General features: G+C 37.6%; 1 protein-coding gene across 5 annotated transcripts in view; it reads left to right on the top strand.

Moving 5' to 3' along the window:
- Positions 1-26,171, top strand: part of ANKRD6 (ankyrin repeat domain 6) — a 160,826-nt gene that overhangs the window by 49,190 nt on the left and 85,465 nt on the right. Inside the window, exon 2 of one of the 5 annotated variants that reach the window (XM_034766041.1) lies at positions 17,032-17,143. The exons of the other annotated variants lie outside the window; for them this stretch is intronic. The gene's annotated coding sequence lies outside the window, so the exon portion shown is untranslated. The remainder of the gene's footprint in view (positions 1-17,031; positions 17,144-26,171) is intronic. 5 annotated transcript variants of the gene reach the window in all.

Here is a 26,171-nt window from a genome sequence, read left to right as displayed (position 1 = left end):
GGGGGGGGGTTCAGCAGCGCGGCGCGGGGGGTGTTCAGCAGTGCGGCAGGGGGGCGGGGGCTGTTCAGTGGTGCTCTGCGCGGGGGGAGTTCAACAGCGCGGCGGGGGGTGGGGGGGGTTCGGTAGCGGGGCGGGGGGCGGCGGTTGTTCGGCGGCGCTCAATGGGGGGAGTTTCGGCGGCGCGGCAGTCAGTGGTTGGGGGTGGTGTTATGGCGGGGTGGCACTTTTTTTTGCTGCTTGGGGCGGCAAAAAAGTTAGAGCCGGCCCTGGAAGTGATACCAGGAACCTCAGGTGCATGTTTAATATTCATGGTGTATGTTTTTAAAAAATTAGTGCATGTTTTTAAAATGGCATCACTGCATATGTAAAAACTCATGGCACAGCATTCCAGGCCCCATTTCTACATATCAGCAAGAGTCTAAGTCTCTATAAAAGTAAAAAGAAAAATCTTTTAAAGAAACAGGAAGTAATAGCACCCACACCAGCCCCATCTCTTATGAACTGCCCTGGAGGGAGTATTCAAGGGAATTGTGCCAGTCTAACAAAACTCAAATAAATATTTCAACACCTTTTACTATTATCCTAAGATGAGGAGCTATTCTGTCCATTTTAAGGCGTTTTTAGCACTTAAAATGAACACAGAAAGCTACTTGGGAACTACACATGATCCAACATCTAGCTTTTTAGAATGGACAGATAAGAGCAAGTTACACTATTCCTCCACATGCTATTTTAGTTAACAATCCAATTCCATGTCCATTTCAAAATTGTATTTTTAATCTAAAAGGCCGTAAATGGCTACCGCAGAGACCATCACTTTCCCCACCCCTCTCTGAAAGCTTCAGTCAGTGTTGGTGCTATGTATCAGTGACTCTCAACCTTTCCGGACTGCTGTACCCCTTTCAGGAGTCTGATTTGTCTTGCCTACCCCAAAGTTTCACCTCACTTAAAAACTACTGGCTTACAAAATCAGACATAAAAATACAAGTGTGTCAGCACATTATTACTGAAAAATTGCTTACTTTCTCATTTTTACCTTATAATAAGATAAATCATTTGGATTATAAATGTTGTACTTACATTTCAGTGTATAGTATATAGAGAGCAGTATAAACAACTGATTGTATGAAATTTTAGTTTGTACTGACTTTGCTAGTGCTTTTCATGTAGTCTGTTGTAAAACTAGGTAAGTATCTAGATGAGTTGATGTACCTCCTGGAAGATCTCTCCGTACCCCCAGAGATATGTGTACCCCTGGTTGAGAACCACTGCTATAGATAAAGGAGCCCAAATTTGAACTCATGGGTATTGGGTCCTGGTGTTTGCCAGATAGTCCTCTGCTAAGGAACTCACTGCCATCACAGACCATGCTGAGCCTTGATTCTTGCAGCCTTGGCAAATGAGCTCTATAATGCCCATGGCCATGTTAGTGACCAGTTAGATGTAACGTTTTAAACTAGCCTTTAATCCAAAGAGGAGGAGAAGAAAGTTTGGGGTTTTTTTCAAAAAAGATTTTATGTTCTTCTAAATTTGGTTAGAGACATTGGGGCCCTATGGTGATGAGCACCCTAGACATGCTTATTAATAATAATATAATTAATGAGTACTTGTCTGCAGCATCATAAATCAACAGTGAAACCCAATTTGATCTCTAAAATTAGATCTAGGGAAAACTACCTTCCCAGTGACATGACCTGCTACTCAGAATTGTCTAGGTGGAGTTTAGATTTAACTTCATTTAACTTCCATGGTAGAATGAAAGGGTAATGTGTCTGCTCCAGAGTTATCATCTGAATACAGGAAACATTTTTAAACAGTCATGTCTATTTTTTTGTCCTGATCTCCACCTCATTGCGTAAGAAAGGCCAGATGGACAAAGATTAATTTATTTGCCTATTTGCCATGGTTTTTGATAAACATTTTTGTTTTGATCATTTGTTTCACAGTGACTAAAAGACCAGACTAAATAACTTTGTATCAGTGATGGTTTTGACAACAAAAACCCCTTAAAAGTGCAGCACTATATCTTTTGTTATAGAACAGCTATATTTTTATTCTGTTTACATAAAAAGGACATAAATTATTATGTTTTACTATAAAAACAGAGGTGCCCTCCTAGTGTTCTGCTTTATTTTTACTAGCAATTACATAAAAAGAAATTTGACAGGAACACATGCAATCACTAAACGTTGTACCATATTAGCAATATACTTACAATCATATGAACCTGCAACTGAGCTCTGTTTTAGCTCTCTTTTATAGAACCCTATCTTGAAATAGTTGAGCTAAAACCAAAAAGCACATTCTTCTTTTGTTACAGCCATATCTCCTATTAAAGCACATTTGGAACATACGTACATGAGAAATGTGAAATATAATATTAGATTTTAACCTATGTATAACAGGCTCAGATGAAATCACAAATTAAAACACATTTTCTTCAATTTCTAGCTCTCATATATTAGCAGCTATACAAGAATTTGATTCTACTTTTTCCCTGGTGTGTGTGTGTGTGTGTGTGTGTGTGTATATATATATATATTTAAGCCTATTGTTTATTGTTCAGGTGACATAATAATAACTTCCTTATCTCATTGAGACTGTTGTACTTTATCACAGCATCTGATGAGATAAAGAATTTGCTGCTATTGTTTAATTAAATGCATGAGGATGTGAAGGAACATGTCAAGTTGTTTTTGTTTCTCCTGGTTTGTAGCCAACAAAGTCTTCTGGATGAACAAAGCCCTCTAGACTGCCTGTTATGTAGATTAATTGACAGCTTTCACTTTATATTAATTGTTCTATTTATTCTGCTTGAGTGCTCGTTCAAAGCCCTTAATCACTTATCTTGCAAAAAGAAGAGAGTTAAAAATATATAAAACAAACATATTCCAGCTAATTAAGCGGGTTTTAAACAAGTAGATTATTTTTTCTTTTTGAGAACGTTGTATAATATGAAAGGATTGGAGTTAAAATGACAGAAGTTGAGATTTGAAGTTTGTCTTTAAGCTACTCCATTATACCTTGGTTATGCAAGAGACTTCAGAGTAACCTGGATCATTGAGAAACTAGACTAAAGAAAGTATTAGGAAATGTTGGCTTCCATCTCCTGTTTCTTTGATTCCTTTAAAATGCATGCTACTATAAGCATGCATTGTGGGTGGAATTTCAGACTTAACTGAATTTCTTGTCTCTATCTTTTAGAAGTCTAGTAGTATAGTGACATGTTGAGTGTCTTACAGATTTAACAGCATATGTCTTATCATTTCTAGAGGCTTCTAGAGGCCATACATTTGAAGAGTGTCTTTTCTCAAGGGAGTGTTTTCTATATCTTTATAATTTATCCAACATTTTCATATAATTCTCTGAGTGATTACTGATAATCATATAGCGTGCATACAGTTATGTCCCATGCTAAGATTTTGAAATTTTAGGAGATCTTGTCCATTTTTAAATTCTTTTCAGATGTCAAGTACGAGTCTCCTTATCACCAGCAAAACCCCAAGGAGGGATTGATTTCATCAGTTGATCAAAATTTCTTCCTTTACTTTGTGAAAGCCTGTGGCCCAAATCCTGCTTCCTTCTGCAGGCATGTACCGCCCAAAGGGCAGTGGAAAGGGAGTGCAGGATGCCAGGATACTGCACAGTGGGATCTGAAGCCCCAGTATGCCTCACAACTCTGCTCCACAGGGAATCCATCCACATGAGTGCAGGGAGGAATTTTGGAGAGGGGCAGAGTAGGTGTATTGATATGGCCATTAGATTATCTGCATTTACACAGATGCATTAGCTGGCACATGTAGCCACATGGTATACTTAGACCATCACTGACAGGTGTTTGTCTAACCTCTTTTTAAAAACCTCCAGTGATTTAGATTCCAGAACTTTCCTCGGAAGCCTGTTCCAGGGCTTAACTATCCTTGTTGCTAGAAAGTTTTCCTAATATTTAACCTAAATCTCCCTTGCTGTATATTAAGCCCATTACTTTGTGTCCTACCTTCAGTGAACGTGGAGAACAATTGATCACCATCCTTTTTATAGCAGCCTTTAATATAATTGAAGAAGACTGTTACCAGATTCCCTGCTCCGTCTTCTTTTCTCAACACTAAACATGCCCAGTTTTTAACTTTTCCTCATAGGCTAGGTTTTCTAACCCTTTTATCATTTTTGTTGCTCTCTTGTGGGCTCTCTGATTTATCCATATCTTTCTTAAAGAGTAGTGCCCAAAACTGTACACAGTACTCCAGCTGAGGGCTCACCAGTGCTGAGTTGAGCAGAAGAATTATCTCCCATATCTGGCACATGACACTCCTGTTAATACACCGCGGAACGATATTGTCTTTATTGAGTTTCATCTTGTTGATTTCAGACCAATTCTCCAATTTATCAAGATCATTTTGAATTCTAATCCCGTCCTCCAAAGTGCTGGCAACCCCTTCCAAGGTGGCTATGTTTATACAGTGTCCAGGACAATTGGGTCCTGATCTTGACTGGGTCCCTGGGTTCTACATAATATACATAGTAGTAGTAGAAGTAGTAAAAGAGGGGTGTATTCCTCACTTTTATCATACAGTGGTTTTAAACTTCATCTGAAATGCTCCATAGGAGTTTGATGCTTTAGCCTTTGCAGGCAGTGAAGTCACCATTGGTAGTTTAATTATTCTGTATGCATTTAAAGAAGGACAGTGAATCTACTATTAAAGAATTAACAGATATCTTATTTAGACTTGAAGGTTCAGTGTATGTCAGGGCCCCACTCAGGAATTTCTAAAGCTGAATGGAATTTAGAAGCTCTTGATATTGCAATTACTTTATTCTCCGGGCTAGAATGCAAGGGTATTTATTTACATTGTGACAGAAGACTGACACTTTTGGCTTAGCTTTTTTTGTAATGGTGAAGCTTTCTGTAGCAGCTCTCACACAGAACTTAGTGGTGGAGTGATGGTGGCTGACCCTTTAAAAACTAAGGCCAGATTTGGTGACCTTCATGAGCGGTTCTAATTGTTCCAGGTCTGGAGACTTACCAGTTGTGAAAGGGCATCCTTTCTGAGAGGCAGCAACATGTATGAGCTCTTTGTTCAGGATTATCTAGCTATGGAATGGAATATCACTAAGGAAATATTGCTAAATCATTTTGCTGAAGCCTGACAAGGTGTTTGGCCTGGACTGTTTACCAAGTGGACACTTGCAAAATTTGACTTTATTTTTATAATTTTGATGGATAACAACACTGATTTGTATTTTAAGTTTATTTCTGTTTTTATCGATTTTAAATGTTCACAATTGTGGTGGAGTGGTCAGACAATGGGTGTGTGTGTCAGACAATAATTTATTTAATGACAGTGTACAGTGAGATTCAAAAAGTCAAAGCTGTATTGCCATTAAAACAAAAATTGTCAACATCACATCAAAATATACAATGTAAAGATCCTTAAATCAAACTCTTATTAAAGTTCTCAAGCAGTATTTTTCTTACTTTGCCTATCTGTTACTTTGATTAATATCAATGGAAATTTTGTCATCAGTTTGGTGGAATCAACATTTACTCATAAAAATCACATCCTTCCAAGACTATATATTGCACTGTTCCCTCCATATTATTTATTATGTGAGTAGTTCTTAGACGTATATAGTCAAGCTATATTTCTATTTAGGTAACTTGCCAAATATTTAAATGTAGCAGTTGCCTTCCTGAAAACTAGAAAGCTCTTATGCATATATCATATTGGCATATGTTGCCCATTTAAATGCAGGATTGTTGTGTCCTAATGTCCTTTTATGAGGTCAGATATACCTATTGGTAGCTATTAGTGGACCTAGACAAAATTTAATCCTATTTCTAACATCTACAAATATTTTAACACTCTAATTAATCATTTAAAAAGTCACATTTTTGCATATTGTAAGACCCCTGGTTAAAAACATTGACTCTTCAATATACTGAAGAAAACTATGATGGTTTCTTTTGACAATTGTCCTCAGTTTTATTTAATATCATTTAGATATTAGATATAATTCATATTTCTCAAGAGTATGTTCAAACTTGTTAAAATGGCTTCTGTTTGTTAAGGATGCATCTGCCCTATTGTGCTACAGTTGTTGAGTAATTTTCTTCTAAAAGCTGGCTTTTCCAGACCCAATCAACCGTTGAAAGGAGATTGCCTCTTCAATTTCAGCAGTCCTTAACATGACAAATTTCCCCTCCCCTGAAATGTGCTTTCTCCAAAATATCTCTAATATACTAGAAGATTGTCTCAAGTGTAAATTTATTCATATATCCTTTTTGATGGCAAAATGTGTTATTGAAGTTCAGTATTATTGAAGTAAAAATACCTTCCCCTGAGTTGACATTGGGTTACTTCACTGCTCATCCAACTTGGAAAAACCTGTTAGCATTCCTAAGACTTTGCTGCAGACTTTGATTCTTTTTGGGCTTCCTTACCTCCTTATAATAATCTTAAGCATACAAAGACTTATTCTCATTCAGGGACCTTTCCTGACCTAGTTAAATACTGTATTTCTTAATTGTATTTTTGAAAATGGACTCATCACATTTGTCACTGGGCATAGATAATAAAAGTGCATAAACACAACATGAAATTGGTCAATTAATGTCAATTGGCTATGGACAGACTCAGCTCAAAGTTACTTGATCTTTAGTTGGGTTCTCTGAGAACATGCTTCTTTGCCACATGCATGTTCATCTTCTGTATCTTGTTTGAAGAGCTAAACCCAGAGTAGGTCCATGGGTGCTGAGTCACATTCCTTTTATTGAGATGATAATGTAGATGTGGTAGAACCTCATACTATTTTTAAAAAGAAAATTAACATACCCAGTTGTAGGGCTAAATTAATTTCTTTAATTCAGTTCCAAGTGCAAACAAGGCTAATAGCTCTGTTTTGTCCTTAATGGTGTAAAAAAGGCCATTAAATTATTCATGGTGCATATGTTATGCATTATTAAACTATTCTTTTGACAGACTCATTTTCAGAAAACCTCTAACATCATTTTTTGTCAAGAGTAAGGTTAGTTATAATTGGAAACCTACATTTTGTTGTACATTCTAGTTCTGAATAAAGGACCTGGTTTCTTAACTGAGCACTACCTATCTATACAGCCATGAATCAGCAAAACACTGATTGGCTTTGGTGTACTAGTGTGCTTAGTGGAGAATGGCCCATTTAATCAGTATAGTTTTATTCTGTGTACTGTATAACAGTATATTTTTAAAACAAGCAGAAGATTTGTTCTGACTGAAGTCTTCTAAATGGCCACATTTTCCCCCCTCCTACTCTATGAAAACACACAAATCCAACTGGAAAGCTAAATCAATAGAGACCTGATCCCTCATTTGCATGCTAAAGGGAAACCCCCGTCTTGCAGATAGTGTTCAGGAACCAGTCAATATCTCACTTTCTTTGAACCACTTAAGCTTGCTTAAACATTCTTTAGAAATAAATCTCTTGAAGATTTCTGTAGCCGAAGACCTCCAAACCAGAAAACTGCATGGGTTGTATAAGAGCCTCTATTTTTCTCCCACGCAAACACATTTTTAAAAAATTAGCATCCATTATTGTGTACCATTGGAATATATATATATATTCAGAACATGGGTAATTTAAAAGGACATTGTCAAATAATGTTTTTGGATTTGCTTTAGTTTTGTTCCATTTTTTTATGAAAGTCCACAGAGGGGCTTGAAGATTTGTTTTTGCTACTGAATTTTGCCTTTAACTTTTGACAATTTTTCCTTTCCTCCTGCCAGTATTTCTCCTGGAGTTGATGCTAATATTCCTTTTTGTTTGTTTGTTTCACAATAATTTCAATATATGTAGCAGTTTATATACCAAATTAGTCTGATTTCTTAACCATCACTGAAAATGACAACAGAGTCTGGGAATAGTACTTGCTGGTTATTGCTACAAGAGAGGGACGGGAACAGAAAATATCCTTATTTTGTGAATCCTCCCAAGAAAGTGGCAAAAAAAAAGAAAGTCAAGTGGCAGAGTTGTGAGCCTTTCTTTCCTTCTATTTTCTAGAACTACTGGTTTGAGGCAGGCAGTGTGCTGTGCAAATTCCATGCACAGGCTCTGCCAATGCACTTTCATATTGATCTGCAGAGAGAGAAAAACACATGCATCCATTGCAGGCTTGAGGGTCTCAAATAGAGGCTGCAAATTATGTCAGTAATTGTTTTGTGATGTGAACCAATTGTGATTAGGAGGAAACCAACAAACTCATTTTCACAAGACCCCTAAAGTCAATGTTTGAACCTGATATTATAAAGGGACATTTGACTGCATTAACCTTATTGTTTTAAACCATGTCTAGCCTAGGAAAATAGGTTGTTATAAAATATGGTAGCTAATATATTTAACTAACATGATTTTAAATAGGACTTTTCGCCTAGTGTAGACAGGGCAAGTCATGTTTGGAAACGTGGGCTGGCATAATAGCCAAATAAACATTTCTCCTTAATTCCATTTGATTCCAATGTGCTGGGAAGAGAAAGAGCAGTCAAACTGAGTCACCAAATTGTTAATACCCCATAACCTTGTGGGGTCAGGTAGGGAAGGTACGTGGCTACTTGTTGCTGAGTTGTTTGAATGACTTTCTGAACCTGTTGCCCACAAAACTCCCCATATTTTTGAGAGCGACATAGGGAAGTGAATTTCAAAGGCTATCAATTTTGTTATCTAAAGAGTTTTTCCTTTTAACTGATGTGGAGAACACTTCACTACCCTCATTATACTAACATAATACCCTTTATCTCCCCCGCCCTCTTTTGGGGGTCTTTTTATGGTAGAGATACATATGCCTCTCTGAAACCTTTACCTAAAATGTAAAGGTAGCCAGCTGTGTCAACACAGTTATCACTAAGATTTTAATTACACAAGTAGGGGAAAAAAACAACCAAATAAATCCATTCAAGTTTTCCACAACAACCATAACTTGGAACCCTATTGTGTATGTACTTCATTTCTGGTGTCATATATGGGTTTAACTCCTATGCTTTATAGTATATGTGCAGTGTGGATGTTCCTTTGGAAACTCTAATTTTGAATGCCCTAACTTTTATGTGTTTAAAACTTCTCATGTAGGTGTTTTTTGTGTTTTTTCCAAAAAAAAAAAAAAAAAAAAAAAAAAAAAAAAAAGGATTAAAGAAATGAAGATAAGGAGGCTTGCTAGAGCTCATATAAACACATGAATCAAGAGAACAGTCACTCTTTTTTTAAAGTTTGTACATTCGAGAGTTATACCCAGGGCAAGAGAATCCTTACATCCTAAATTGTACACATGCTTTTTTTTTTTTTTTTTTTTGAAGCTGTGGGCTTTTGGGTCCAGCAGAAAAGGACACAAGTTTAGCTGAACTCCTCCAGATGCCATATTATAGATAGGCAGTGATGGGGGAGGTTCCTGAAGAATTGTACTGAGGAGATCCAAGTAGGATCCTAGGGATTAATAACTATTTGCAGATACTGTACTCCTGCACACACACACACCCATCAGATGTGTCTTCACTCGCATAAGCCATGCCTCATGGTCTGCACCAGTGGTTCTTAACCAGGAGTTTGGGGCCCCCTGGGGAGCCGTGAACAGGTTTCAGGGGGTCCGCCAAGCAGGACCAGCGTTAGACTTGCTGAGGCCCGAGGCAGAAAGTCAGAGTCCCACTGCATGGGGCTGAAGCCCGGGGCCCTGAGCCCTGCCACCTGGGGCTGAAGCAGAAGCCTGAGCAACTTAGCTTCATGGTGCCCCCTGTGGCATGGAGCACTGGGCAATTGCCCCTTAATGCCGGCCCTCGTGTTTATATGCAGAAAACCAGTTATTGTGGCACAAGTGGGCCGTGGAGTTTTTATAGCATGTTTCGGGGGGTGGGGGGGGCTACTAATACCTGTGCTGCGGAGGGCTACATGGCTACGTACACTACACACCACCAAAAAAGCATGCAATGTAGACATACATTAAGGGTATGTCTTGCTTTGGAGACTACACTGGATAGCTATGTTGGCATAGCCCCCTAATGTAGACAAAGCCTACACTGACAGAAGAGGTTTTCCCATTGGTGTAGGAACATCACCTCCCCAAACAATGTAGCTATGTCAACGGAAGCACTCTTCCGTCAACATAGCTGTGTCTACACTGTGGGTTATGTCAGCACAGCTGTGTTGGTCAGCAGTGTGTTTTTTCACACCCATGGCCTTGATGTAGCTACGCTAATATAACTTTCAAGTGTAGACCAAGCCTAAACTAACATCTTGCCCCACTATATGTTCCCTCAGAAGAGCCAGGTTTAGGCACATCAGCAAGGTAGTGTGTAGAATATTCTATGGCTAGATGGAGGATCTCAGAGCACATAAAAATTGCAGATTTTTTTAAAAAATTAAAAAAAACTCAGATTGTTTAAATTTAAACTAGATTTTTATTTAAATTACAGATTTATTTTTTTAAAATATACCTATTTAAAATTAATTTGAAATTGACAACCTTTGAGACCTAAACTTCTTATAATCTATTAAAATCATTTAATTTAACACAAAAAATATTAAACAGTATATGTTTGCTGCCAAAACATTAAAAACAGTCAAGCCATTGAACTGCTTGAAGTCACTGGCTAAGCTCCTGAAACCTGAGTTTCTTGATGTGCTAAAGCAGCGTTTGACAGCAGTAGTCTTCTGCAGGTGCAGAGAGAATATTTTCTTTGTTACAGGTTATATTCAACTAGATCAGGGGTTCTTAAACTTCATTGAATCATGACCCCCTTTTGACAACAAAAATTACTACACAACCCCAGGAGGCGGGACCAAAGCCTGAGCCCACCCAAGCCCCGCCACCCCGGGCTGGGGCCCAAAGCCCAAGAGTGTCAGCCCCGGGGGGGGGAGGGTTTGTAATCTGAGCCCTGCCACCCAGGCCTGAAGCCCTCAGGCTTTGGCCCCGGGTGGTGGGCTTGGGTTTTGGCCACAGGTGGTGGAGCTGGGCCTTTGGCTTCAGCCCCAGGCTCCAACAAGTCTAATGGCAGCCTTGGTGACCCCATTAAAATGGACTTGCGACCCACTTTGGGGTCCTGACCCACAGTTTGAGAACTGCTGAACTAGATCAGTTCAATGACTAGTTCATTCAAAATTAAGAAACCAATTGGAATTCGTAAAAGCAGGAAATCTTTCTTTCCTTTTCCAATTTATGAATAAAAACTAGGTGTTAGAGGAGGAGACCTACTAGTTTTAAAATCTTCAAGGATATGGTGATGAGAAACAATCAGTTCAATTGACTAACTACAGATAATATTTCCTTTGTTTAATAAATCAATTTTAAATGCAAAGCATGTTTAATTAACTTTTTTTCTCATCATCCAGCACATTTAAGGTAGTTTTTAAATAATAAATATAATGCTGTATTTATACATTTTATTGAATTTGAATTTCCATCCAAATATCAGGTTGCACTGCAGATATTTGGACTCCAACACACGTCTTATTAAGAATGTTTGGACTTTTTGTGTGTTATGATCACTTTCTCTGTTAGAAGAAGTGATAATGTGATTCACAGTATAGCAAACCACAAACTCTGACCATTTAAAAACTACCAAGTAATAACCCAAGGTAAGGAATTTCATGGCTCTACGAATAGATTGTCTTCACTAACAATGCTGTCTCTAGTGAAAAGTTCAGAAAATATGCAGCCTTCACATTTCATTGTGCTTTTTCGTTATTGGGAGCATACAGATCAACTTTCCTCTGGGAGGTGGTTTTCTAAGCTGCGTTTATGTTGGCAAGTCAGATGTTAAAGATGCAATGAACATTAATATTGCGGAATTAGGCAGGGGTGCTGAGAGCCATTGAACCAAATTGTAAACCCTGTATATAATAGAAACCACTTGAAGCCAAGAGGTGCTGGAGCACCTCCAGCACCCCTAGTTCCAGCACTTAAGGAGTTAGAAAATTAAAAACTGCATGAGTTGCAAACCATATCAACATTTTCCAGGCTTATGAGTCTTTTTATTTTATATGCACATAATATTGATTGCCATCAGTTATATTCTGAGATTGAAGGGCAGAGCTTTATTTATATTACAAATAAAGTGAAATACACAAATATTTTGCATTCAATTACATGGAAGTGATGACATGAATATATCTCACCCACTGCTTTACAAATGAATGATTCTAGTCCCACAGAGCATAATCATCCTATTAAAACAAATGTTTTGTTCTATGTACACTAAAAATTGATGTTAGCTAGAGCTGAATGTTAAAAACATGAATTATTTAAACATTTTGTATATGTATTCTGTGTCTATAGTGTATGTATAATTTTATAAATATGTTAAACCTAAAATGAAATGCATTGTATAGTGCTGTGGCAGCACTACGAAGACCAGGCTTTTTATTACTCTTTTAGGATCACATTGTCTTAAAATTAAATTAATTGGGCCAAATCCTACTCCTATTTTAGTAAGTAATGAAGCACTTTTAAATTGATTTGTATGTGCATTACAACTTGAGTATTTAAACAGTATTTATGGATACCAAGAAGATAGGTTTGACATTAAAATATTTATATTCATTGCCAGCTTACATCCTTATAATTTTATTTTCTGAATCACAGAACAGAAAGAAAGCAGGTACTGAACTGTGCAATGTGTTTTGTGGAACAGTAATTGTGTGTTTAGCCATCCTACAGATATGGCTATTTGTTAATTGAGTCAGAGTCACTCAAACCTCAGTGTGATAGCAGCAAAAAGTGTTTATTCCTTTTAAATCATTTGCATATTTGTATCCACATTTTTTCTCTTAATATGTAATGGGGAGTTATTTTTAGTGGAAAGGTCTATCTTGTTCCATTAGCTGGGAGTTTGGTTAATATCCGATATTTCTTGTATTTGAAATGCCCTGTAGACTAGGGCACTGGCTCAATGGTGAGCATTGTTATTTACATAGGCATGAATTACAGTCCCTGCAATAAAGGCAGAAATGTGAACTTACATGGGTTGACAAAGGCAAGTTTCTAATACTTATGTGTAGCCCTTTTTTCCCCTGGGAAAAAAAATCTGTTTTCCCCATTTTATGCTAAGTGGTCTGAAGCTACTGTTGGCAAGCACCCAATGCCGACGTCTGACTAGTGGCCTGCACCTGCTCCAGCTACTGCCAATCAGCAGGGATTATCTCTGTAATGAGCTCAGATATATAAATAAAAAAGGAGAACTAGGGTAATGTGGAAGGAACAGAACAAAAGTAAACAGCCCTGTGCGTTAAGTCATTAGGAGGTCCATAAATCCCATCTCACATGCATAGCGTTGCGCAGATGTTTCTCTAGTTTTATTAAAATAAAATATCTTAAAATTCAGACATGTCAAAGGAGGCAGAAAGAAGGGAGGCAATCGAAGTTAAGACCAGCACAGCACCATTATCTCATGCCTAGCCATTGTACCATATGGCCCTCCATTTAGATCATTGTTGTGGTCTAGTAAATCATATTTTCAAAGCACAGCAAGGGCACTTATCATTAAGTGCTAAATCCAAGGGAAGTTTTTACTTGGAAGCTATTTGTTTGTTATTTGAACACAAATGCTTGAAAATTTGCTTCTTCTGAAGAACACTGAATTTTCATGTTTTGATATCTCAAAAAGAGCCTGACAGAATTTTATCAAACTGCCCCCAAAATGTACTGCTTGACTAAGAATAAGCACAGGAAAGTGCAATCCCCTATCCCACCGGAAAAAATTAAAGCAACATTCCAATATAAAATACTTAACTGTAACTCAGCCCATTTGTACCTATCATGTGCATTTCCTGACGCATAGGCATTAAAAAAAAAAAAACCTTTTTTATTGTTACATGCAACAAACTTACATTTATATATTATTTAAGTGCTTGGCCTGCATTGTAATGACTGGCAAATACTTTAACCAGTAGACTGAAATGTTGTCTGATTTTAGCAAATATTTCAGAAATGATTTCACTATACCAACACATTGTCTGACTAAATGTTATTTTGTATAACTTTATTAAAAAACAAACAAAAATCCCCCAAATACCTTAGTGAATCAAAACAGATATTTGGTAACAGTGCATAGGAGGGATTGTTTTTCTTCATTCTTCCATGACGGAAGAACATGATTTTGACTTGAAATACATCTTTTTTTGGACTAAGCTGATTCTGTGCATGTTAATCATGTCTGGAAATGTCTCAGTGCTCATTTATTTTCAGACCTTATTAGTATCCCTCAATGTTAAGTCCTAAAGAAATGGGGAGCATCTGAATAGTGAATTTCATATAGCCATCTGCCAAATAATTAATGTATCTTTTTTAGATGTCATTATGTGGCATAAATCTTTATGAAATGAAATGTTAAGATTTCTCAGAAGGACCTGGCAAGCCAAACAGTGTTTGACTCACAACTGAAATCTCATAAAGTCCTGCCAGCAGTGAATGCTACATGATGTACATGTCAAAATGGTTTCAGTTATACCTTTAAAAAGACAGTGATAAAATATTTCTTCTGTCTGCTTTCTTACGTCATACCAAATATGATTCCAGCATTTTTGAGTGTTTCGTATTTCAGGTCAGTTTTTAATACATTGGATATCCCACTGTTTGAGCAGCTTGAGGTCTGCCCTGCTATCCCCAGCCCTGGCTCACCCTCAACATCTGCGTCCTCCACTCCTGTTCTAGTTTTGCAGTGTGTCTGGCAGAAATCCCATGACCAGGCCGACTTCCTCCATTACAAATCTGTTCTTTCTTCTTTCAGTTCTGCCATCTTCCTAGCTCCAACTTAATTGTATCATGTGACCTCAATCCAAGCTGCCTTTTTGTCACCTTTGACCCTTTGACTCCTCACTCCTCAAACCCTCTCCACCTCCTGCCTCTACTTCTCTCTCCACACAGGATTGCGCCGATTTCTTCCAAGAGAAAACGGACAGAATACGAAGTGACCTTCCTCTCCCCTGGGCTCGCCTTCCTTTTTCCCTTCCCCACTGGCAACTCTCTCCTCCACCACAGACACAGAAGTTTCTCATCTGCCCTCCTTCTCGAACACCTCCACTTGCCCCAGTGACCCCATCCCATTTCCTGATCTTTCTTGCACTCACTCACATCCCCTCCCTTACTCTTGTCCTTAACTGCTCACTCTCCTTTGGCTCTTTCCCCTCACAATACAGTTATGCTTTGCTCTCTCCCATTTAAAAAAAACCTGGCTCCCTCTTGCCTTTCCAACTACTTCGCCATCTCTCTTCCCTCTCTAAGCTCATTGAATGTGCTGTTTACAATTGCTGTCTGGAACTCCTGTCCTCCAGTTCCTCCAGTCTTGCTTCTGCCGCTGAAACTGCTCTTGCCAAAGTCTCTAATGATCTCTTCCTGGCCAAAGCTCCTCATCCTTCACCTGTCAGCTACCTTCAAAACCACTGACCATGATTATCTTCTTGAAATAATGTCTTCCTTTGGCTTCTGTGACTCTCCTCTCCTGGTTCTCCTCCTACCTCTCTAATCACCCCTTCAGAGACTCCTCCTCCCCATCTTCCCCTTTCAACTTTGTGAGGGGGTTCCACAGGGCTCTGTCATTTATCCCCTCTCTTCTTCTTCTGCACCTTAGGTTCTTATCTACAGACACAAATTCAACAACCATCTCTATGTTGATGACTCACAGCTCTACCCCTGTACTCCAGACCTGTCTCCTTCTGTCCAAACTAAAATCTCAGCCTGTCTCTATGGCATCTCCTCACTCATGTGTAGCCATCAACTCAAGCTTGTCATAACTAAAACAGTGGTCTTAATCTTTGCCCCCTAAGCTTTCCCCTTTTGTGGTCACTGTGGATGAAACCACTGTCTTGCCTGTTACTCAGCCTGTAACATGGGCATCGTCTTTGTCTCAGACCTCTCTAGGTCCTCACATCCAGGTTATGTCTATACCTTGCCAATTCTCTTTTGCATAATATCTCTAAGATAACGCCTTTCCTATCTGTCCACATAGCCAAAAATCTTGTCCAAGCTCTTATCAAACATCTGGATTACTGCAATATCCTTTCCTTTGGCCTTGACAAATCTTGGCAGTCTAGCCCCACTCATATCTATTCAGAATGCTGCTGCAAAGATAATTTCCTAGCTTGTTACTTTGACCATATATCATCTGTCCCTTTGCATCCCCCCACTGGCTCTGCCTTCTTTATTACATCAAACATAAGCTATTTGTCTTCACTTTCAAGGCCCTTCACAGCCTGTTCCCACCTACCTATCATCTCTCATTCACTATTAAGATGTTGACTGCTGCCTCCTATCAGCCCAGCCTCCATCATCATTGTTAAATTTTCAAATAAGCACCTTCATGCTTTCTGCCATGCTACCCCTCAAACTTGGGAGGAGCTCCCTGTAAACAGCCACAAAACTGATGCATTATCCTTCTTAAAACTCTCCTTTTCCATGATGCCTAAAAAAACTTGACAACAGTTAGGCCACTGGTGTATTGAGCCCACTGCCTGTCCTACTGAGCAATGTTGCCTTATTGTTTCCTTGTACTCCCCCATCTATCTATCGGTCTATAGCTCTCTGTTGTACTTCAACTGTAAACTCTTTATGGCCAGAACCATCTTTTTGTTCTGTTTGTCCAGTGCCTAACACAGTGGAATTCTGATTATCGACTAAGGGATCCTAAGCACTACCACAATATAAATAATAATTAATAAATTAACAAAGTCAAGGTATTTTGGTAATGACAAAATAATTAGTTTAAATTGTGTGAATGTGCAATTTTTTTTAAAGTTATCTTTCAAAAGCCTTATTTTTTTTTTTACTCTGGATGAATTAGGCAGTCTCTGTATCAATAATAATGACGTCTTTACTTATTTGGGAGTCTTGTAATTTTGCCCTATGGCCTGCAATCATATACCTTCCTGATCCTTATGTTCTTTCAGGTTTCCCTAATGTTAGTGACCTCACAGTCCCTATATAAAGTGAAGCAGACACAATTGTTTATATTTTGTGGTGGGAATTTGTCCTTGGATTTATTCATAATGTTGCATAAATTCTGTTCACTGCTGTAGATTTGGAGTTGGTGTCAAAGCAGAGAACGATGGTGCAAACGGGTGAGGAATCCAAAAGTTACAGAGGAGAAATGAGAAACATCTGAAAATATTGGGATGAAAAAAGCTCAAGGTGGGCCAGAAATCACTAGTTTAAAACTAGCTTAAAATATTTTTCATTTTTATAGGTCTGTGAGACAAAGGAGGTTTACAATTTAATTTCTAGAATGAATACTGGGATGTTAGACTTTGGTCCATTCATATTGGTACCTATGCTATTTGGACTTCAGGGTGGTTTACAAAGAGTTAAATGACAGCTCAATACAGAATAATATATTGGTATATACAGGTAAAAGAGAAGCATGGAAAGGACTAATAAGGGTAACAAAAGTGGGGACTGCTTTGGAGAAATATCATGACGCCGAGATTCAAGTCAATAGAGTTTTTAAAGGATGAAATGCAGCTGCACTTGAAGGAAGAGATTTGTGTTCTCAGGCACTTATGTTTTTAATTACACCAAGAATGCTCTGAGTTTAATTTAAATACTTTACATTATTTCTTTGTGTGTGTATCTATGTATCCCAAGACTGACCAGTCCTTGCTTACAGACAGCCCCCCAACCTGAAGCAAATACTCACCAGCAACCACATAACAAAAAACACTAACCCAGGAACCTATCCTTGCAACAAAGCCCGATGCCAACTCTGTCCACATATTTATTCAAATGACACCATCTTAGGATCTAATCACATTAGTCACGCCATCAGGGGCTCGTTCACCTGCACATCTACCAATGTGATATATGCCAGCAATGCCTCTCTGCCATGTACATTGGCCAAACCAGACAGTCTCTACGCAAAAGAATAAATGGACACAAATCTGACATCAGGAATCATAACATTCAAAAACCAGTAGGAGAACACTTCAACCTCTCTGGTCACTCAGTAACAGACTTAAAGGTGGCAATTTTGCAACAGAAATGCTTCAAACACAGATTCCAATGAGAAACTGCTGAGCTTGAATTAATATGCAAACTAGATACCATTAACTTGGGTTTGAATAGAGACTGGGAGTGGCTGGGTCATTACACATATTGAATCTATTTCCCCATGTTGAGTATCCTCACACCTTCTTGTCAACTGTCTAAAATGGGCCATCTTGATTATCACTACAAAAGTTTTTTTTTCCCCTGCTGATAATACCTCATCTTAATTAATTAGCCTCTTACAGTTGGTATGGCTACTTACACCTTTTCATGTTCTCTGTATGTATATATATTTCTTACATATGTTTCATTCTATGCATCTGATGAAGTGGCTATAGCCCACGAAAACTTATGCTCAAATAAATTTGTTAGTCTCTAAGGTGCCACAAGTACTCCTGTCCTTTTTGCGGATACAGACTAACACGGCTGCTACTCTGAAAAGTATCATTTATATTTCCTTGGATGAAACCAGAGCAGAAAATGTTAGACCAGTGGTTTCCAACCATTGAGTGAGGATCTATTTCTGGGTCACTAATTGATTCCAGGTGTGTTGTAAGCAGACTGCATTTTATAAAAATTTTTAAATACATAGATAAAATGGTACAAGAATAAAGTATCTCATTCAGTCCATTAACTGAGCTTAGCGTTATCTGAAGACAATAATAGAACTGGCAAAATCTCCATAATGAAGGGAAATAGCCTGAGGTGTATGGTAGGTAGACGATAATGCAGAGACGAGAAAATTAAAAAAGAATAACGAAGTTTTATTTAAGGCAACATGGGAAGGCAGGGAGATACTATATATATATATTTTTTATTCTTACTTATGTGTTTATTAAGCCTATAATATTGTGGAGAAAACAGGGCAAAGTGTGTCTGCCTCCCTTGCATCAGCTATCATGATAAGATGATCCTGATGCATAAAATTTAATATGAAAACAAATTTATACGTAAAGGTCAATTAGCTTTTACACAAATATAATGGAATTACCTCTCCGAGAGGAAGTGAGTGTTACTGCTGCTGCTCCAGAATGTGAAACAAAGGAAGGTGAAGCAATTAGCAAAAGAAAAACAAATTCACATCATAATCATGAGCCCACATATCTGAAATATGAAATTTACATTAATGAAAGATTGGATGTGCCCCCTCAGTGTGTTCTTTATGGAGATGTTTTGGTTAATGAGGAAAAAATAGAAAATAATCATGGTGATGCTAAAGAATCCAAGTGAATAATTGCAGAGAGAAAGGGGATCAGTTATGTAAACAAAATCAAGTTCTCTTACAATTTATTTTTGTTTCTGGAATGTTAAATGTTGCATTTTTTATTCATTATACAGCAGTAACCTGTCATATGCTAATATATACGCCACAACTATTTTGTCTGTATTCATAATTTTGGAGAGGTTTCTGTATAGTTGGTCATGTAATCACTCATGCAATGGTTATATATGTGTTAGGGGGGCATAGAACTGAAGAGGCTGGAAAACATTGCCCTGACCAAGGGAAAGAACATCTGAATGTCAGAAATCTTCACTTTCTAGGCAATGCCCAATCAGGAAAGTGAAGTTTATGGAACCCCAGCTATCAACATAAGAATAGTTCCTGTCCTTCATCAGTCTCTCATACACACGACTGACCTCTGCATAGAAGACCAATTACCCAATAGTGCCACCTAGGTCATCAAAAAATAAATAAATAAATACATAAAAATAAAGAAAATTCAACACAGTTGCTGTTCACCTTTGTCCATTGCTAAAAGAAGGTAACTGATTAACAGGACTAGTGCCTGCTCTGTCACATCACCAGGTCTGGAAACAAATTGCAAAGGTTTCAGAAAATCTGAAGATTTTAGATAATACCAGAGCTGCTTGGACACTACCTTCTCAATTCTAGAACAGGAAGGTTGAAGACAAGGATATAATTGGCAAGATTATCAACATTAAGGGATGACTTATTGGGCCGGGGGCCCAGCAGTTGCTTGATTAAGAGTTGCTGACACTTTCCTCTCCCAAGAAAGGCATTAACATTCCCCAGCAATATTAGACCATTATTTCTGTGCTAGATTTAGCTTGTGAAGGAGGGCATCGATCCAAATCAGTATGGTGACTTGAAGTTCGTCAAGTTCTTCCAGAATTTAAGTGAACAAAACTGCTGAAATGCAATAAGAGAAGACATTATATTTGCCCACCCTACACAGAATTGTCCATGGAAACAGCCTGTCAGGTCTGAATCTATCAGTCCGGTGTGCAAAGTAATAGAGATAGAAAAATCGTTATTGTGAGAGAGACTCAAAATAGTGCTTGGGCATCAAATATTTGCTTTGAGCATCTAAGGTAATGATACGAGCTTCCAAATATGGATATCAAACAAACTGGAAAGTTGTTTGCTCTCTCTTCTGTTGGGCTGATTGAGTGTGTGTGCTTGTTCTTTACGGTTCATAAGAAGAACTTTCTTGACAGAACGCCCCTTCAGTTTGGTACCGGAAAAGAGACCCTATTACTCCTGCCTCCACCAACAGGGGTTTATCTAGGACTAGTATGGGTTAAGCAAATGGATTTGTTTGGCAAGTTGGCCTTGTTAATGAAGAATCCACCCACTTAATTCCTTTTGGTCCTGGATAAGCCCTGTAGTGGAAATAGGGTTTTTTTCCCAAGGCCCAGCTTGTCAGCTCAAAAGGACCATGAATACTGAAGGCCAGTACACCCACCCACAGGCTCTCATTTTGTTTGTATCATAAATTACTTCACTTTTAAGCAAGATGACTGCTTCCAGCACTGTTCAGTAATTATAATTGAAGAATTAAAAAGATTAACTTTAATTAAACTGTACTGCAAAAAAATGGATGTTTTCATTTTAAATGAGATTAAGATCAAGAATAATTTAAAATGCACTTCTGTTCTGGGAAGTGTTAATGTAAAAATACCAGCCTTCTTTTTCCATAGACCCTGCTCATTGCCTTTGTGTATTCAGTGTCTTATCTTGCATCACTCCTATTACCATTGCAGAGCCAGCACAGCTGTGAAAAAATAAACTGGGTTCTGCTCTGGCTTGTGTATCAGCAACAGATTTGTTAGCTAAGTTCCAACTGCAGGGCCAAATTCAACTCCCAGTGAAAAAGCGGTGGGGCTGCTGAAGTAGAAGTGAGGGAAGGATTTGACCTACAGAATACTTGCTCCTGGTGGTTATATATGAGCCAAAATAACACAGGTTGACTTTCAGGTTCTAGCTTGGTCATAATCGCAGTTAAGAAATTCATTAGAAAAACCATCATTTTACTCTTAAATTGAGTGAATTTGAGATGGACTAATTGAGATATTCTAAATATTACTCTCTGTGACCTTTTCACAGTCATATTTCAGAGTATAATCACACTTTTTTAATATATAGTCTGTAATGTATATCTCCCAATGTACAGTTATAATTTCCTAAATTTATTGAAGTTAGCATTCTTGCTATTATCATTTGATCAATTTTATGTGTGCATAAATTTACTTCTGTTCATTTGGGAGGTAAAGTATGTGATTTCTAATAGGTAGATATGAAAATCAATATGCTACAGTGGAAATTATACTAACTATAATCCTAGTGTGGGTGGAGCCACATAATCAAGAAACTGACAAAAATAAAATGCAATTCCAATTAAGGTATATTATTACATTGCAAGACTTCCCTGTTAAAGGACTGGTGTTTGTTGTTGTTGTTGTTTTGTTAAAAAAAAAAGGCATTTTATTGTTTTACAGGCTCATTATAGATTGTCTTGTTACATCAACCAGTAAGCGTTATTCCTTGTTCTCTATAGCGCCCATGAAATCAGTGTTAACGTGGATTTTGTTTTCACAGCATACCAGTTGTGTGTAAGTGAGTAGGAGTAGTGCAGATATTCAGCTGAAAAACAAAACCAGAAAGAAACTGTATTTAAACGCTTCCTGGTGGTGGTCAAAAAGCATGGAGGCTGCTGAAAGGATAAATCTGCTTCTTTTCAAATTGTAGAAAATGACTACCTGTATATAGAGTCAGATTATTGGGGGGAAATAACTACCGTATAATGGTATTCTAATCATTTTTACTGAAGCAGAACATGTATAATGTGCTCGCACATAGAAATAAGTGAAGGGAAGAAAAACATTACATTGTATTACTTCTGTTAATAACAACAGGAGACTAAACTGATCAGTTACATACAAAGGCTCATAGTATTAGGTGTTTCTCAGGACAGATAATTAAACAAAGAATTGCCTAGTTCTTAGCAGGGAAAGCTGAAGCTGTGGGAAAGAAATGTAGGTCATATCCAGGATATGCTAATTATATTTTGTATTTTTTTTAAATGGAAAACCAAGCCTCTACCTCCTTTCCCCAAATATTTCTATTACTTTTTGTATGCCTATCAAATACATTTCTATGTTTTATATGATACAAAATATTGCATTAGTTTCATAAGGGTAGTATGATTTTAAGCCACAGTACTACCATTTTTGGGAAAGTGAAGGTTTAGGAAGGGCTGTACTCTGGCAGCCTCTCACAAAAGTATAGGTCATGATTTTCAAAATTGAGTGCCTGAAGTTAGGTGTGTAAGTTTGTATTTAGGTTCCTAAATAAGTGGCTTGATTTTTCAGTAGTTCTGAGCATCCAGTGGTTGGCATTTGTCTCTGTGTGTAATACTAGGACTAGGAATATATGTTGCACCATAAAGTAGATGGAATAAACAAATCAAAATTCAGAAAATCCATTCTTATTGTTCTCCATAACTTACTTAATGGGTAATATGAAGATGGAATATTCAATTTTTTATGGTAAAGGGCCAGAAGCTTAATTTAAAACCTCCAACTTCGTATGAACAGAAGTTCCTAGCTTGACCATTCCAGGCCCCTGAACCGGCCAATATTCAAATTAGTTGCAACAAGTTTTTAAAACTATGACTAATTAGTAATGACTTAAGTTAAACAACAGAGGATAAAAGAAGTTGAACTAAAGGTTTGTTAAAGTAATCTCCTTATGCAGCCTGTGAACAAGATACAGTCCAGATTCACTATTACTCCTTTCTGTACTGTTAACAGTTTGTGCTTAGCTGGAGCATGTAATAAAAGAAAAACCAAATTCACACGGTGAAGATATACATAAAGTCAATAGAGAGAATTTGTATTAAATTCTAAACTGAAGGACAGCAGTTGTGAAAATCTAAAAACCTAAACTAAATAACAAAAACAGACCCTCCACAGTTATTCTTTAGTTCTACACTAGTTATATTTTTCCAAAAAATACTGAGAAATATGCACGCAGAAAGCACCTAATTTAATATGGGTCTGTCCATCTAGCAATCATGTCTTTTGTTTGGGGTGGGGAAAGAATGGGAAAGATTTAAAATGTTAAATTTTTATGTACATGTAATTCTAGCGAGCACATTTGTCACTGTTTTTGCTGTAGTTAGAATTGATTTATATGCTAATACAAACACCCTTCACCTTATCTTAGGCCTTTAGGAAATGAACTGCAGCTCCATGAAAATTGTTTCATAGCATGCCATGAGGTCACAACTACCTGTTCGAGAATGCTATCTTACAGGACAGTTTACATATATTTTATGATTGCTTATGTAACTGCTGAGAAACTTTTGTTATTCGTTTCCTTCCACTTGCTGTTAATAGTTAGGGTTGTATATAATTTTTTGAAGTAGTTATTACAGATTAAGGAGTCAAATTTGGATCCCAAATTCTGCTCTTGTATTGTGAATTGGTCGCATGTGTGTAACTTGGTAATAAACTTGGGCCAAGATTAAAAACAAACAAACAAAAAATAGGAGCTAAAAGTTAGGCTCCTAAATCCATGTTGACCTCAGTGAGGAACCAGCAGTTCTCACTGATTTTAAAAATCAGGCTACTTCTTTAGGAGCCTAATTTTTAGCTCTCACTTTGGCAAATTTTAAAGTGCAGCAAGAAGGTAAAGCATCATTTTAACTAGCTGACTAATGCAGGTGGTTCTATACTTAGTAGAAATATCAATAGACATATTAAACTAAATCGAATATCAATCTAAAATGAAAATAGAAATATACATTTACAAGATATGGTTAAAATGAAATAATCCCTTCCAGGCTGTAAAAGCTAAAATAAAAAAGGACTTTCTTAAATATTCACCACTAGGCTGCTGCTGCTATGAATCTGTTTGAATTTTTTTTTACATTCTGTTTTATAAAACTAAACCGCATGTAATAATGTTTCACATGTTTGGATTCCCAGAGGGTGTGGCTATTCCTTTATACTTCATTCCATTTTTAAATGAACATACAGTTTATCATGTTTTGCTTATATGCTCCCTTCCCCCACACTACATCCAGTTTTGCTCAGCAAAGTATAAAAAGAGAAACCATATAAAACTTTAATAGTATAGTATCCTGGGACATGAAGTTGCGAGCACTAAACAGAAAGAACAGACGAAACAAAGTGAACTAAGAAGCCTGAAGAAAATTTTGAGAACAAAACTTATAAGGTATCAAGGGAAAAGAGCTGATGTGAGGAAAAGCATAAGTAATAAATGCAGCGTTGCAGAGGTGGGTCCCAGCTGCAAGTTAAAACCAGAACCTGAGCTTCCCAAAAGTTTGTAGGCGTATGCGTCCTGGGTTTTGGACTGGGACTATCTCTAATTATAATCTACTTCTTTACTTTAGATAGCTGAGTATCTAAGGGATTTGTATAGTTCCAATTACCGAAGTGCTGTACTGCTGACAAACCTAACATATTTCACTTATTGGCATTTGAGTATATTTTTAAATTATAGCATTTTAAATCTATCCCCCATTCAGAATTGTTTTTCCTGTTGTTAACTTTTCCTATGCCTGTGTGCAAAATCCTAGTCCGAGAACTTGTAAAATGTTCTTTTTAAACTCAAACAAATAGTGTTCTTCAGTTGAGAACACGTATACTCATTTTGGACTTAATTGTCTTTCTATTTGAATTTGAATTTTACAATCGTTTTAAAATTTATTTCTTCTTACTTGGGATTGTATTTACCTGCTCCCAGCTGCCAGCCAGTTATTGCTGCTAGATAAATGAACCAGTAATTAAAATAAATAAGCTGAAAAACAGTTTTAAAAAAGTGCAAGAAGCAGGCAATAATCAGCAATCAGTCTTCTAATGTCTAAAATACAATGTTTTTCTGTGCTGTGGGGATTTTTATGAATATATTTATAATACTGAAAACATGTCCACTGATCTAAATTACATCAGAAGTAAGGTTAGAAGAAGAGCAGATTTAGGCAGTGCTGTTCGCAGGAGAGGTCAGTAAGTGCCTGCGGAAAACCGTATTTTCTAATTGAAGTCACTGAGTTGGCACTTTGACAATCATTTCTGCTTCAGAGATCAAGAGAATTCACTGTTCTAAGCAATTTTCTGTCCACAGGCCTCAAAAGTTCAAGCAGGCCAAGTGACTTTCATCATCTATGAACATTATTCAGACAGGCAGTGAAATTACTTGGAGACCTCAGGGTTCATTTCCAGCTTGTAGAGCCAAGAAAAGAACCTGCAGAAGGACTCTTTAGCCCCTGCCATCCAAATGAGGCCTCTTCTCTACCTGGACTCCGAGAGAGGTGACCACTGATCCATTTTCATAAATAATACACGTTCTTAAAACTCAGTACATAGTTCTTCCAAAAAAAATTTGGGCACATACTATGCAGTTGGGCAGTAGCGATGTTCAACAGCTTATGATTTGGCCAAATCTGAACAAGGCCAGCAAAACTGGCTATAGCACTACCAAATTACAGTGCCTTGCTGCAAAACAGAGAGGTATTAGAGCTCTTAAAAAAAGGTCACAAGAATTTTTAATAATGGAAAGCTTTGTATTTAAAGAACCTGCATAATTAATTCATTTACATGTAAAGTCCTTAGCTTCTTTTTAATTAGGTGCTGCACTACTCTTACAAATCAGAATATGTTGTCTTATTGTTGAGATAATAAAAAGCAGTATAAGGGTACATCTACACTACAGCGGGGAGTCGATTTAAGATACGCAAATTCAGCTACGTGAATAGCGTAGCTGAATTCGACGTATTACAGCCGACTTACCCCGTTGTGAGGACGGCGGCAAAATCGACTTCTGCCACTTTTTGTCGGCGGCGCTTACTACCACCTCCGCTGGTGGAGTTAGAGCGCCGATTCGGGGATCGATTGTCGCGTCCCGACG

The sequence above is a fragment of the Trachemys scripta genome, chromosome 3 (genome assembly GCF_013100865.1).
Source record: "Trachemys scripta elegans isolate TJP31775 chromosome 3, CAS_Tse_1.0, whole genome shotgun sequence".
In the NCBI taxonomy this organism is placed as follows: Eukaryota; Metazoa; Chordata; order Testudines; family Emydidae; genus Trachemys; species Trachemys scripta.
Note: the sequence above shows the minus strand (reverse complement) of the source record. Positions and strands in the feature narration are given on the sequence as shown.